The following is a 15,440-nucleotide window of genomic DNA, read 5'->3' as shown; positions in this document are numbered from 1 at the left end:
GATGTCGCGGCTTAAGCTCAACTCGCTGCCCGGCACAACACGCCACCAGTCCTTACCCATCCTGAAGATACAGGAATCCCGCTACAGACAGCAGCTTTGTGCAGTCAGGATAAATCATCCTCACAGAGCTCCGCTCCGACATGGAGCAACGCTCCCCAGCAGCACCAGACACGCTGCCAAAGAAGCCCAATCTCAGAACCTCTCAGCCAGCCAGTCTGTGTGGAGGCCGTGGCTCTGATCTACCACAGGATATTGAACTGTAAACAACTGCCACATCCGTTGCTGCTGAGACTGCTACGGAGTCATTCATTTATGTAGTGTTGTGAACACTGAACTCATGGGCTCCATAGATTTGCAGTGATATGACCGTATTGTAGCTATACCGCACAGCAGAATATATCCGTAATTATTGCACAATTACTTCGACTTTGCCATCACTACATCTGCTGATGTAAAAAGGTCTTTATAAATACATTTGATTAGATGATTACAACATGTACTATGTATAATTTGTAGTACGAGATGGGCAGTATTTCTGTTACATGTATTTAAAATGGATTTCATTTACTTCTGAGTTTTGTATTACACGGGGCTGAACAACACTTCAATGTATTATGTAACAAGATCAAATCGAGAACTCTAATTTGTATTTACAAAATACTTTTCTATACCATTTTTTTTATTTTTATACTGGTTCACCATTTTGTGGCCCCCTTTCACCCTGCATTGGTATCAGAAGTCTGATGGCACTATGGTGTGATAAGAGCATATTTAGTCAGTGCATTTATTTTCGCACCAAAGTACGTTCATCTCTAGGAGACAGAATGTGTCTCCTTCCTGAGCGGTATGACGGCAGTGTGGTCCCATGGTGTTTAAACTTGCGAACTATTGTTTGTACAGATGACTGTGCTACATTCAGGCGTTTGAAAATAGCTCCCAAGGATGAACCAGACTTGTGGAGGTCTACAATTTTTTTTTCTTAGGTCTTGGCTGATTTCTTTTGATTTTCCCATGATGTCAAGCAAAGAGGCACTGAGTTTCAAGGTAGGCCTTTAAATACTTTCACAGGTACACCTCCAATTGACTCAAATGATGTCAATTAGCCTATCAGAAGCTTCTAAAGCCATGACATTTTCTGGAATTTTCCAAGCCGTTTAAAGGCACAGTCAACTTAGTGTTTGTAAATTTCTGACCCACTGGAATTGTAATACAGTGAATTATAAGTGAAATAATCTGTAAACAATTGTTGGAAAAATTACTTGTGTTATGAACAAAGTAGTGGTTGAAAAACAACTTTTAATGGCTCCAACCTACGTGTATGTAAACCTCAACTGTAAACTTCAATTGTAGATTAAAAAAACAAACATATTACAGTTATAGCAAGTAAAATGTTTCTGTGTGTTTCTGATTGGGCTGAATACTTGCAAATGTATTTCTGTATTATAAAATAGAAAATGCATGTATTTTGTAGTTTATTTTTGATACACTGATCTTTATGGTATTTACGACCAACCTTGAATTGAGAAGGAAGATAGTATTGCCAAGTTAAGGGGTCTCTGGTACTTTTGTATACTTGTTGCAGGTGGTTCGTTATGAATTTATTAAATGCTCCTTTATTCACATAAATACAAAATCTCTGTAGGTAGTGGCCACGAGCCAAAATTGGCCCCGGAAAGTTGCTTTCTACATCGCATAAGTGCAGATATGTGCCCCGTGTCATTGCTCTCTCACGCTACTGTGTGTAATTCTTGCTAGCTGTTACTCAGATGTGGTGGGGCTGGAACTCGAATTGCTAGTGGGCTGGCCCACGTGGGCAGGGGTGGACATAAATTATATAACTACATAATGCCCTAAAAACAAATGTTTTAAAATAAAATATAATGTAATTTTGCAAAGTATTGTATTTTAAAATAGAAAAATACATTTGCAAGTAGCCGGCTGAAGAGCAACAACATTCTCAGTAACAGTTACAGAAACGTCTTGCTTGCTATGACTCTGATATGCTGTTGTTTATATACCTTAGTTTTGAATGCACTGTCACTCTGGACAAGGGTGTCTGCTAAATGACCAAAATGTAAATGTACTGTATATGTGAAAATGAACAACTGCAAAGCACACTGGGTATTTTTATTGGCCTTGTTTCGGGGCAGAGCTCATTGGAGTAATACTCAGCTTGTTTTGCAATTGTTAATTTTTACATATGCATTTTCATTTAATGAATTTAGCAGACGCTCCTATCACACCATCATGCAATCAGACTTTGGATACCAACGTAGGGTGAAAGGGGGCCACAATTGTGAACCGCTATAAAGAAATTGTATAGAAAATTATTGTCTATACCATTATATCTAGTGAAATACAAGTTTCAGCCCATTGAAATAAAAATACTCAGAGGTCATTTAAATACATATTAAAAAAATACTGCCCATTTCTGCAGCCCATTTCTGCATTGAAATAAAAATGGTGCCCATTTCTGCAGATGGTGCCCATTTCTGCATATTTAAATGGTACATATATTAATTTCTGCATATGTGGGGAAATATGGTGCCCATTTCTGCATATGTGGGGAAATGTAGGGAAAATGGTGCCCATTTCTGCATATGTGGGGAAATGTAGGGAAAATGGTGCCCATTTCTGCATATGTGGGGAAATGTAGGGAAAATGGTGCCCATTTCTGCATATGTGGGGAAATGTAGGGAAAATGGTGCCCATTTCTGCATATGTGGGGAAATGTAGGGAAAATGGTGCCCATTTCTGCATATGTGGGGAAATGTAGGGAAAATGGTGCCCATTTCTGCATATGGGGGGAAATGTAGGGAAAACAGCTTCCAGACAGCAGTCGCTTTCAAACTAGGGATTTCGTGGCTAATTGAGATAAGACAGTAATTCCACTTATAGAGTATGCAGGTATAAACTACACATTGACAAATCCATCCCAAAGCAAGTTTAAAAAATACTTACTAATCCCCAAAGTACTGGAGTATGCCTTTAAGATTGGTCGAAAATTCTCTGTGCTACGCCAAACATTAGCCTACCTTTCCTGTAAGTGTAACAGGTAGCCTAGTGGAGAATCACATTAGCCTGTTACAAATCTGTAGCTAAGTTAAAGTCAGTCATCATACTCACCATTCGACATTGACAAGATAATGAAATCATCTGGTTTGGCTGAATCCAGGAGAACGCTATCTCCCCGAATGCATAGTGCCAACTGTAAAGTTTGGTGGACGAGGAATAATGGTCTGGGGCTGTTTTTCATGGTTCGGGCTAGGCCCCTTAGTTCCAGTGAAAGGAAATCTTAACGCTACAGTATACAATGACATTATAGACGATTCTGTGCTTCCAACTTAGTGGCAACAGTTTTTCCCAAAAGCCTTTTCCAGTTTCAGCATGCCAATGCCCCCGTGCGTGCACAAAGCGAGGTCCATACATAAATGTTTTGTCAAGATCGGTGTGGAAGAACTTGACTGGCCTGCACAGAGCCCTGACCTCAACCCCATCGAACACCTTTGGGATGAATTGCAATGCCAACTGTGATCCAGGCCTAATTGCCCAACATCAGTGCCTGACCTCACTAATGCTCTTGTGGCTGAATGGAAGCAAGTCCCACAGCAATGTTCCAACATCTAGTGAAAGCCTTCCCAGAAGAGTGTTAAAGCAGCAAAGGGGGGACCAACTTCATATTAATGCCCATGATTTTGGAATGAGATGTTTGACGAACAGGCGTCCACACACTTTTGGTCATGAAATGTATGTTGTCTGGCTACCAATGTTTTAACTTGTTTTGTACAGTAGGGGCTATCTCACATGGAGTTAGGCTATAGGTCACTGGTCACATGGTACACAGGTGACCAGCAAGTGTTAGCACAGGTACAAACAAACAAAAATAACTGTAGCCTAGGCAACTTTCTAATGGCAGGCACTGAGCATGGCCAACCCGTTTCTTGGTTTCTGGTATATCGTCAAAATAAATCAATCACACCACGTTTTTGGACTCATTCAGCAGTTGTTACCTGATTAAGTACAATACCATTGGAAATTAATGTTGAAAGTTCAATTTAAACTCCTAAAAATTAAGTTGAAAATGATGCTGCCGATGCTTTCTGTTGACAAGACAGTTTGATTAATTGCCCAATGTAAAAACAGTTTGAAAGTGTCCAAACGGGTTGACTGATTGTGCCCGGAAGGCATGCGATGGTATGATTCTGAATAGTCAGATAGCTATAAACAATGACAAGGAGCTGCTATGTGGAGAATCGTAGGTGGGTTGTTTATTGGTTTTTAAGGTGTTTTGACTGATATAATGTCTATGTTTAAATGGCAAAAAAAATTGAGAGATAACAAGTGCTCATTGTGCAAATGTATTTATGTTTTCAAAATGTCAACAAAATATAGATGACATGTTGTGTTGCCCCATAGTTGGGCACACCTCAATTCTGTTGCTGAACAACCAACTCCAACATGCAGAAACAGTTGGTGATATATTGAAATATATGCACTGTTGAAACTACCACAACTGTTTTACATCACTGGTTAGAGGATAACCTGCAGGACACAGTCAGCTACATTTTGGAATGTAGCATTTTGATGAGGGGGTGGTCACCAAAACAGAAACACAACACTGTTTTGTCAATCACTCATATCGATTATCATTGTTGAAATTAAACACGCAAGAGGGTAGAGATGAGGTTGCACATCCTGTTAAAAGGAACACAGCTCAAAAACCACACGGAATCTGGAAATAATTTGTACATCACTGGTCAGAGGACAATTTGTAGAAGGCAGCTAGCTACATTTTGAAGTGTTGCATTTTAACTGAAGTGGGGTGCCAACTCTGTAAGTGTAATGCAACTTTTTGTTGTTACTCCCTTCCACCGATATCATGCTGAAATCAATAGAACGGGTCAAACGTTTGGGGTGTAGCGCCAAATATTGTCTATTATATTGAGAAGATATTTCAGTGACCGCTCTAACAATGGGCAGATACACGTGTTAACCGTAGCAAGCTATTTGCTTTAGTTATCAAGACGATCGATCTCTGTCGAAGGAGGAGCTGGATTTTACATATTGTGTATATCATATTGTGTATTTCTTCGGAACACATTTCTGTTTGTTGGCAATGTCAATTTTCTAATAAATAAAAAATACTTACTTTTATGTTCGCTAGCTGGACAGGCAAACTGAACTAAACTGTAAACCAATCGAAACTTGTGTACTATCCATGGTACTATCGCTGCTGATCAAGTCTGCCAATCACGTCATCCATATCTAAGGTAGTAGACTGCTGGTGACAGAGAAAGAGATCTCTGTCCGACAAACTGCTATCAGGTAAAGTATGTCAACATTTTATGTACTGACCTTTTATCTGTTGACAGGACAGACTGGTATGGATGAGCCTCTGGGGCGAGACTGAATAGAGAAAAGACAGGCCCAATTTTTCGAAAACATGACCCAGACTTGACCAGACTACCACTGATTGTTAAAATGACTGACATAAGGGTACTGGGGGTAAAGTTTGACCGGGAGGGAGGAGGGAGCGGTAATTGGAGTGGGATCCTGGGCACAGTACAACAGAGACCGGGTTTTTGGGGACTTCGACAGCTGACTTTTGACGGCAAGGTTTTAATCATTAAAGCTGTGATTTTACCTGTGCTTTTATTAATCAGTTCTGTTTTTATCCCCCCACAAACAACTCTTTTAGCTCTGGAACGGATGCTGTTTTACTTCCTGTGGGGAAGCAAGTGGGAGAGGCTGAGGACAGAGGTGGTCAAGAGATCCAGGTCCAAGGGGGGGAAAGGCTTACCTGACCTCTACTTGTTCCTGGGCAGTCGCTATACATCTCATTCTTGCCACCTCCCTGGTCAACAACAAGACCCAGGCCCTTGCACGGTTCTGTCTGGGATCTTACATCAGAACCCTGAGGCAGATCCCGGTCGACCTGCGAACCCCAGTCTCTTTCCTGCTCCCCACACACTACGCCCAGCTCCAGACGTTTTTAAGACATTTTAAACTGGAAAGGGAAGCAGTCACGGTTTTGACAGGGCATCGCTCTCTTCTCTCTCTTGTGCAGGAGCGGGAACCAGTGTGTCCAGTGCGCGGGCTTGCTATAGGTGAGCCCATAACGGTTTGGTGTAACGTGGCCCATCCTCTCCTGAATCGGCCCCCAGGGACCTGTCCTGGATAGTCGCCTACGAGATCCTCCTGGTCAAGGCTGTTATGCACTCCCGGGGAATGGCGAGGATATCCGCGTGCCCCCGACCAGGCTGCTGCCAAGAGGAGTCGGTGAGGCACTTGCTCTGGGAGTGCAGAGCCGCCAGGAACCTGTGGAAGGAAGCAGGCCCCCTGATCTCCGCTTGTCTGCCAGCAGGGGAGGACCTAACGCCCCAGCTCGTGCTGTATGGGGTACCCGAAGGCCTTCACCAAGCTCTGGCCCACCCTCACGTGTTTGACGGAAGCACTGTGGTCCTCCCACAACTTGCTGGTAGCGAAACGAGTAGAGACCACCCCCCAGGCAGTGGTCATGGTAGCCACGGAAGCCCTGGCATGGTACAGAAGAAAGGGGGCCTCTACCCAAAGCGAAGGGTCCCCCACAACACCCAAGGTCCCGGCGGCCACGGCCTGACAGTGGGCAATGCGCCTAGGGGAGGGATCTCCTCTGGGACCCGAAGAACAGGCTGGTGATTGATTCGGAAGAGCAGGAGGAGGTGAGTTTGATAAGGACTCACCCTGCTCCTGTACGAAGGACCAAAGACAGCTTTTTAACAAAGTGACTTTTTTTAAATACATGTTTTCATGTCTTAAAATGTTTTACTTTTGTTAAATCATTTGTACATATTTGAAATAGCTTTTACAGATTTTATGTTTTTACAATGAAAAGTACTTTTATTCTTGGTTGTTTCCATTGTTTTTAACAACGTGTACTTTTTAACAAATTCAAAGGTAATACCAAATGCTGTTTTTATGCTTTCATTATGTTTTTATGTGTATAAAATTATGCACACAAATATATATGAGCTGTTTTAAAGGAAATGTGACAATAAAACTTTTTCAGAAGAAAAAAAAAATATATGTTTTTTGTAATCTAACTATTTAGTTAGCTGAACACAGCAACCTTAGCAATGTAGCTAGGTAGTTAAAACAAGATCTGTTGCTAGCTACCAGGAGCAGATGCCCCTAAGTTGTGTAAATCTAATACAGTAATCAAGGCAGGACTAACTAATTTCATTCATACTGACAAATAAGAAACGTCACATTATCACTGTTGGAGGATGATTGCAGAGCAGCTTGCCTCAGACTGTCAGGATGTCCATTTCTATTAAATAAACGACATATCTTTGCTGTGATTATTTATTTATATAATCCGAGATCAACCAAGTGCAAGTCACCATGCATGGGTTGATTCACTCACCTGTGAGGAGAACCATCCTAATGCAGTTTGAACTAGCCCTGCCGTCAATATTTAGACATGCATTTGCCTGTTGTCTTTTCTTTGTGGGTGTGTGTAGTGTAATGCATTTTAGAGTTGAAGAACACCGATTACAGATACACATGCTTGTTTCAGCATCTCAAAGATTAATTTCAATGTAGAATCAGTTCATTGGGTTACATACAGATCGTTTTACTATTGTAACATGTAGTGGGGAGAGTTCTATTTTCCCCGTCAGGAGCTTTTGTCGAAGATAGTAGAGTTCTATTGTCCCAGTCAGGAGCCATAGCTTTTGCCGTAGATGGTAGAGTTCTATTGTCCCCGTCAGGAGCCATAGTTTTTGCTGTAGATGGTAGAGTTCTCATCTCTGGACCACACAAGCATTAGATTTCATTCTGCTAAGGCCCTTGTCTCCTTCTACATCGGTCAGCTACATTGGTGATCAGTGCTTCTAGAGAGAAAGGGGAATACTAAAGCATGCTTTGATGACAGTTCTACAGTCTCCATCGGAGGCACAGGCCTTTCTGGACTGTAAGATTTCTGGATTGTAATATTGTCCTCTCCACGGTAGGTTAGAACATATTTAGATACTGGGTTGGCGCCCCCCCCCCTTGGGTTGTGCCATGGCGGAGATCTTTGTGGGCTATACTCGGTCTTGTCTCAGGATGGTAAGTTGGTGGTTGAAGATATCCCTCTAGTGGTGTGGGGCTGTGCTTTGGCAAGGTGGGTGGTGTTATATCCTGCCTGTTTGGCCCTGTCAGGGGGTATCATCGGAGGGGCCACAGTGTCTCCTGACTCCTCCTGTCACAGCCTCCAGTATTTATGCTGCAGTATTTTATGTGTCGGGGGGCTAGGGTCAGTCTGTTATATCTGGAGTATTTCTCCTGTCTTATCCAGTGTCCTGTGTGAATTTAAGTGTGCTCTCTCTAATTCTCTATTTCTTTCTCTCTCTCGGAGGACCTGAGCCCTAGGACCATGCCTCAGGACTACCTGGCATGATGACTCCTTGCTGTCTCCAGTCCACCTGGCCGTGCTGCTGCTCCAGTTTCAACTGTTCTGCCTGCGGCTATGGAACCCTGACCTGTTCACCGGACGTGCGACCTGTCCCAGACCTGCTGTTTTCAACTCTCTAGAGACAGCAGGAGCGGTAGAGATACTCTCAATGATCGGCTATGAAAAGCCAACTGACATTTACTCCTGAGGTGCTGACCTGTTGCACCCTCGACAACTACTGTGATTATTATTATTTGACCATGCTGGTCATTTATGAACATTTGAACATCTTGCCCATGTTCCGTTATAATCTCCACCCGGCACAGCCAGGAGAGGACTGCCCACCCCTCATAGCCTGGTTCCTCTCTAGGTTTCTTCCTAGGTTTTGGCCTTTCTAGGGAGTTTTTCCTAGCCACCGTGCTTCTACACCTGCATTGCTTGCTGTTTGGGGTTTTAGGCTGGGTTTCTGTACAGCAGTTTGAGATGTCAGCTGATCTAAGAAGGGCTATATAAATACATTTGATTTGATACTTAACGTCTAGTATACCTAACGTCTAGTATACGTAACATACTACCTGAGACAACTTTGCTAACTGTCTCTGTACTCTATAAATGCTGAAACACTATTTGTGATGCTGTTCTTTGTTCGAATGTACAGTTGAAGTGGGAAGTTTGCAAACACTTAGGTTGGAGTCATTAAAACTTGTTTTTCAACCACTCCACACATAGTTTTGGAAAGTCGGTTAGGACATCTACTTTGTGCATGACACAAGTCCTTTTCCAACAATTGTTTACAGACTATTTACAGATTATTTCACTTATAATTCACTGTGTCACAATTCCAGTGGGTCAGAAGTTTACATACACTAAGTTGACTGTGCATTTAAACAGCTTGGAAAATTCCAGAAAATGATATCATGGCTTTAGAAGCTTCTGAATTGGAGGTGTACCTGTGGATGTATTTCAAGGCCTACCTTGAAAGTATCTGTTTTCACAGTAAAACTAATCCCGTATCGACATAACCTGAAAGGCCGCTCAGCAAGGAAGAAGCCACTGCTCCAAAACCACCATAAAAAAGCCAGACTACGATTTGCAACTGCACAGGGGGACAAAGATTGTACTTTTTGGAGAAATGTCCTCTGGTCTGAATAAACAAAAATAGAACTGTTTGGCCATAATGACCATTGTTATGTTTGGAGGAAAAAGGGGGAGGCTTGCAAGCCGAAGAATACCATTCCAACTGTGAAGCACAGGGGTGGCAGCATCATGTTGTGGGGGTGCTTTGCTGCAGAAGGGACTGGTGCACTTCACAAAATAGATGGCATCATGTAGTAGGAAAATTATGAGGATATATTGAAGCAACATCTCAAGACATCAGTCAGAAAGTTGAAGCTTGGTCGCAAATGGGTCTCCAAATGGACAATGACCCCAAGCATACTTCCAAAGTTGTGGCAAAATGGCTTAAGGACAACAAAGTCTGACCCACTGGGAATGTGATGAAAGAAATAAAAGCTGAAATAAATCATTCTCTCTACTATTATTCTGACTTTCCACATTTTTTAAATAAAGTGGTGATCCTAACTGACCTAAGGCAGGGAATTTTTACTAGGATTAAATGTCAGGAATTGTGAAAAACTGAGTTTAAATGTATTTGGCTAAGGTGTATGTAAACCTCTGACTTGAACTGTACATGCATTAAACGTACATCATTGAAAAAATGTCTCACACTCAGTCGTAGTTAGTAGAACAGTGAATGGATTTGCAAAATTTTGGCACGGTCAACTTTTAGAAGGTTATTTGGAAAGTTAATCATGTAAACCACCAAAATTTAGTGTTTTAAACTCAAACATTCATTTCCCAACTGCTTTTTCCAATAATCCTACAGGCTGTTTATCATTCTCCATACCTTATCTTCCAGTGCGTCCAACATTATGCATGCGGTCCACGGTATTGGGCAGCTGCTATTTGAGAACTCATCTGGTTTAGAAATCAAACCGGTTATCTTACTGCAGAGCACATTGTACAACTGTTTTCAGAGAAGTTTGTATTGCAAGGTATTCTATATGTGTAGGCTATGCTATATGTACTGGCTAATATGCATACGCAGCTGCCGTTTTTAAACCTCCATTCTTTATTTATTTTTAGGGGACAATGCACATTAATCAACATCAGTATTACAATAATACAACATCCATGTAAATGTGCCAGGGTTAGAGAAAAACTAATTTGCATATGTAGCCCCTGGGCAGGTAAGTTTACACAGCCACAGTACAAATACTCACACATTTTATTTAACTAGGCAAATCAGTTAAAAACAAACTCTCATTTACAATGACGGCCTAACCCGGACGACACTGGGCCAATTGTGCGCAGCCCTATGGGACTTCCAATCACGGCCAGTTGTGATACATCATGGAATTGAACCAGGGTCTGTAGTGACACCTCTGTCACTGAGATGCAGTGGCTTAGACTGCCTTCGCCACTCAGGAGCAAAACAAAATACAAATACATTACATCCAATAATATATCAACAACACTATCATCAACTGTCGTCTTACATATGAGGAACCACAGATAACTTGTGTACAGGTTTGGATAGATTTGAGCCATGCTTTAAATTTAAAAAAAAATATATATAGAATAATCTGTGTGTAACAGTATAGACTTTACGTCCGTCCCCTCGCCCCGACCTGGGCGCGAACCAGGGACGCTCTGCACACGTCAACAGTCACCCTCGAAGCATCGTTACCCATCACTCCACAAAAGCTGCGGCCCTTGCAGAGCAAAGGGAACCACTACTTCAAGGTCTCAGAGCAAGTGACGTCACCGATTGAAATGCAACTAGCGTGCACCACCGCTAACTAGCTAGCCATTTCACATCGGCTACACTCACCCCCCTTTTGACCTCTTTCCACAGCAACCAGTGATCCGGGTCACGGCACCAATGTAACAGTATAGACTTTACGTCCGTTACACTGTTATACAAGCTGTACACTCACTACTTTACATTGTAGCAAAGTGTCATTTCTTCAGTGTTGTCACATGAAAAGATATACTCAAATATTTACAAAAAATGTGAGGGGTATAGTCACGTTTGTGATATACTGTACATCCAACTAATGCCTTCAATGGACACATTAAGGAAGGATAGTTTAGATAGGAGGACCTCATGATCCAAAAAGACATCACGACATCACCACCTATGTCCAGTTTAGATTTACTGCACTCCAGAAAATAGCAATTGTCTTGTTTCGGTAGAATGGTTAGTTTTGAATCCAAATTGCATTTGGTGTATAGAGTTGCCATGAATGAGGTCAATCAGATTTTTAAAATGTTTTATTTATTTGACCTTTATTTAACTCGGCAAGTCAGTTAAGAACAAATTCTTATTTTCAATTATGGCCTAGGAACAGTGGGTTAACTGCCTTGTTCAGGGGCAGGTGATCAGCCACCCATCTTTCAGCTACCTTTGATAGGACTGGAAGAATGTTTATAGGTTGGTAATTTTGGTAATCTATATGCTTGCTTTTATTTGGGTTTCTGTACATAGTATATGATTTAATGTTTCTTTAAGCCTGCAGCTTGTTACCTGAAATGAGAGATATATGCCATAAACACAAAAAAATGGAATTCACAGACGATGAGAGATAGCTAGCTAATGAAACACAGTTGACATATACACAGTAGCTGGCTAGGCTAGTCAAACTAGAATATTGGCCTCGCTGTCAATAAATTGGCTAAATGGTCAGTGGCGTTAATGCTTCATATGATCAAGACAATTCGTATTGTTGTATATTCGTATATTAGCATGCTACATATTTTAAGTGCACTCAAAAACAGATATTTATCTTATTTCAGTCTTTCGGAGCTAGCTAGCCATATCTGTTCCTCTTCATCAGACAGCAGCTCACGTTTTCACAAGAGGCTGTGTTTACATCGTAGATAGAAGCAGGCCATTGGCTGCCTTCATCACGATGGGTATGTACAGAAGTACTGATTGTCCATGTTTATCAGTAGGGGCAAATTTGCCTGACCAGACAGTGTTTAAATATACTTTTTTATAAGAAAATGTGCTTGAGTTGAAGGTGTTAACAAAATGTATAGTCATCATAAAAATGTTTTACTTTCATATAAAAAAAAAAATCAGTTCCTCCCTCAACTGGGATCGATCAACTTCACTCTTTTCGGCTTCGGCCCACCACCTAATTTTCTTCTTCATTGGCTGATTGCTCTTAACTCATAGGAATCCCCAGCAAGTCAAATATTTTAAAATGGTGCATGCCCTCAATGGCAATGTCTAGTGGCCATTAGGTGGGGGTAAAGATGGCTGACAGGAAGAAGGAAAAAAAAGGAGAAAAGTGGAACATATTATAATCAAATATGGAATGGGGGAATGCACAAGCCTTCTGTAACATCTGATGAAGGAAAAGATGGTGGACAGGGAAAATTGAGAAAAGTGGAACATGTTTTGAGTGAATATGGAGTGGTGGATCACACAACACTTTTGGAAGAGCTACAGAAGGAAATTAAACCTGATGAGAGTGAGGATTAATTAACTGTCGTGGGAGGTGCGGTGAAGACCACCGAGTTTTAGCCTTGTCCTTATGATGAGAGTGAGATTGTTGGAGAGAATTGATCCTTGCCTTTGGACAGATCCATATGTGGTGTCAGATTGGGTGGAGAAGAGGTTGGGGAATGTTGGGTCGGTGAAAGTGACTCGAAGTTGAATGGTGTTGATTTCTTTGCGTTTCTGCCATCCAGAGGGAGTGTGCGCTCTAACACACGATTGGGGACAAGCAGGGTGCCATTAAAAGGAGTAATAACTGGAGTGGTGTTAAGTTTTGAAGAAGATCAACTGAAGTTGAAAATTCCGGGTGTCTGTTACGCCCGTTGTTTGGGGAAATTCACCTGTTTTAGTTAAAGCTGCAATATGCAACTTTTTTTGGCAACCACCAAATTCAAATAGAAATGTGGGTTATAGATTTGTAATTTGCATTGAAAGCAAGTCTAAGAAGTGGTAGACCTGTTCTATGTTTGCTATTTATATGCTTCCCGTTATTAAGTTACATTTTTGCATATTTTACTTTCAGTTTTGTACACTTGGTACCGGAGCACAAAAGGCTCCTTAGCTTCTACCCCCAAGTCATTAGACCCCTACCTACATGTACAAATTACCTTGACTAACCTGTACCCCCCACACACATTGACTCGGTACCAGTACCCCCTGTATATAGCCTCGTTATTGTTATTTTATTGTGTTACTTTTTATTAAATTGTTTTACTTTAATTTATTAAGTAAATATATTCTTAACTCTATTTCTTGAACTGCATTGTGGGTTAAGGGTTTGTAAATAAGCATTTCAAGGTAAGGTCTACTACACCTGTTGTATTCGGCGCATGTGACAAATACAATTTGATTTGATTTGATTTGACGCCAGCTTCAAACAGCTGAAAATTCTATATTTTTGGTTATGGAAAATATATTTCACCGCCGTTTAGATGTCACAATGATGCTCTACACTATACTTGCTTGTTTTGTCACATAAACTGAAATTAGGCGAACTATTAGAATTTTAGCAACCAGGAAATGGCGGAGCGACTTTGGCAATGCGATTGTGCACCTTTAAGGTATGTTGAAATTAGTAAACGTCTTCATGGGAGAGGGGAATGATCTGTAAGAGTAAATACTGCCACCTAGTGGAAAGAGATAGCTAATGGATTAAGACAGGAAATGTATAGTAGAAAACAAGTTCAAGTTACAAGTTCAAGTGTTGTAGGTATCCTTCTGGCTAGCTGTTAGCTTATGCACTCGACATGGGAATATAATTATTGTGATTGAAGAACAGTGTGAATACAAGTCATATCAAGAGACTACGGCTGATTATTCATGTAACACACTAACAGTGTTAGATTAGCTTCACCGCAGGGCCCATTGTCTGGTTTTCTGTGTTCTGTGTTGTTGGCTATGCCTAGCTAGGCCTAAGGTTGGTTATATACAACAGATATACTTAGGCAATAAGGCCCGAGGGGGTGTGGTATATGGGCAATATACCACGGCTAAGGGCTGTTCTTACCGCAACGCAGAGTGCTTGGATACAGACCTTAGCTGTGGTACATTGGCCATATACCACACCCCCTCCGGCCTTATTTGCTTAAGTAAATAGTCTGTGTAAAAACAAAGGGGGTGTCAATGCAAATAGTGGGGGTGGGGGTGGCCATTTCATTAATTGTTCCACGCATGACGCAATGCAGAGTGTCTGGATACAGCCCTTAGCCGTGGTATATTGACCATATACCACAAACCCCCAAGGTGCCTTATTGCTATTAGAAACGTATTACCAACGTAATTAGAATAGTAAAAATACATGTTTTGTCATACCAGTGGTATACGGTCTAATATACCATGACTGTCAGCCAATCAGCATTCAGGGCTCGAACCACCCAGTTTATAAAAGGTTATATACAACATAATCACAGTACCCAGACAGGAAAATGTTTTAGAGAGAAATATTACATTTGAACAAAAAATACAATTGAATTCACAACTCTAAACTGACTTGATTTAGGCTTCTAAAATGTGTAGCCTACATTTTAAACAGACATAAGCTAGAAGTCTGTGAGAGGTTGTATGCAACCTAGATATAAGAAAAATGTATGTTGTTTTTAAATACCATTACATTCACAACTCTAAATTGTCTTTAATTTAGAGTTGTGTCCATTGTGTAGAAGTGGCTTTGTAGTCTGTGAGAGCTGGTATGGTATATCTACAGCCTACTCTGAGAAGCCTATCGATGAATAATAAATGATCACAAAAAATGTAATTGCATTCACAATGCTAAATTGTCTTGATACGGCTTCCTTAAGGTGTAAAAATTGTATAGAGATTGTTTTGGAGTCTGTAAGAGCTTCTATGATATATTTAGAGTCTATTCAGAGCAGCCAGACAGACGTAAATCCTACTTGTGACATCAGTGTAGTTGCGGTGGTGAACAGACTTTTCAGAGGGCATGTGCTCAAAATAAAA

At 41.2% G+C, this 15,440-nt stretch overlaps 1 pseudogene; it reads left to right on the top strand.

Moving 5' to 3' along the window:
- The first annotated feature begins 1 nt into the window (after position 1).
- LOC139419240 (uncharacterized) lies at positions 2–6,619 on the top strand (annotated as a pseudogene).
- Positions 6,620–15,440: the final 8,821 nt, after the last annotated feature.

This window comes from Oncorhynchus clarkii, chromosome 10 (genome assembly GCF_045791955.1).
Source record: "Oncorhynchus clarkii lewisi isolate Uvic-CL-2024 chromosome 10, UVic_Ocla_1.0, whole genome shotgun sequence".
NCBI classification, from domain to species: domain Eukaryota; kingdom Metazoa; phylum Chordata; class Actinopteri; order Salmoniformes; family Salmonidae; genus Oncorhynchus; species Oncorhynchus clarkii.
Note: the sequence above shows the minus strand (reverse complement) of the source record. Positions and strands in the feature narration are given on the sequence as shown.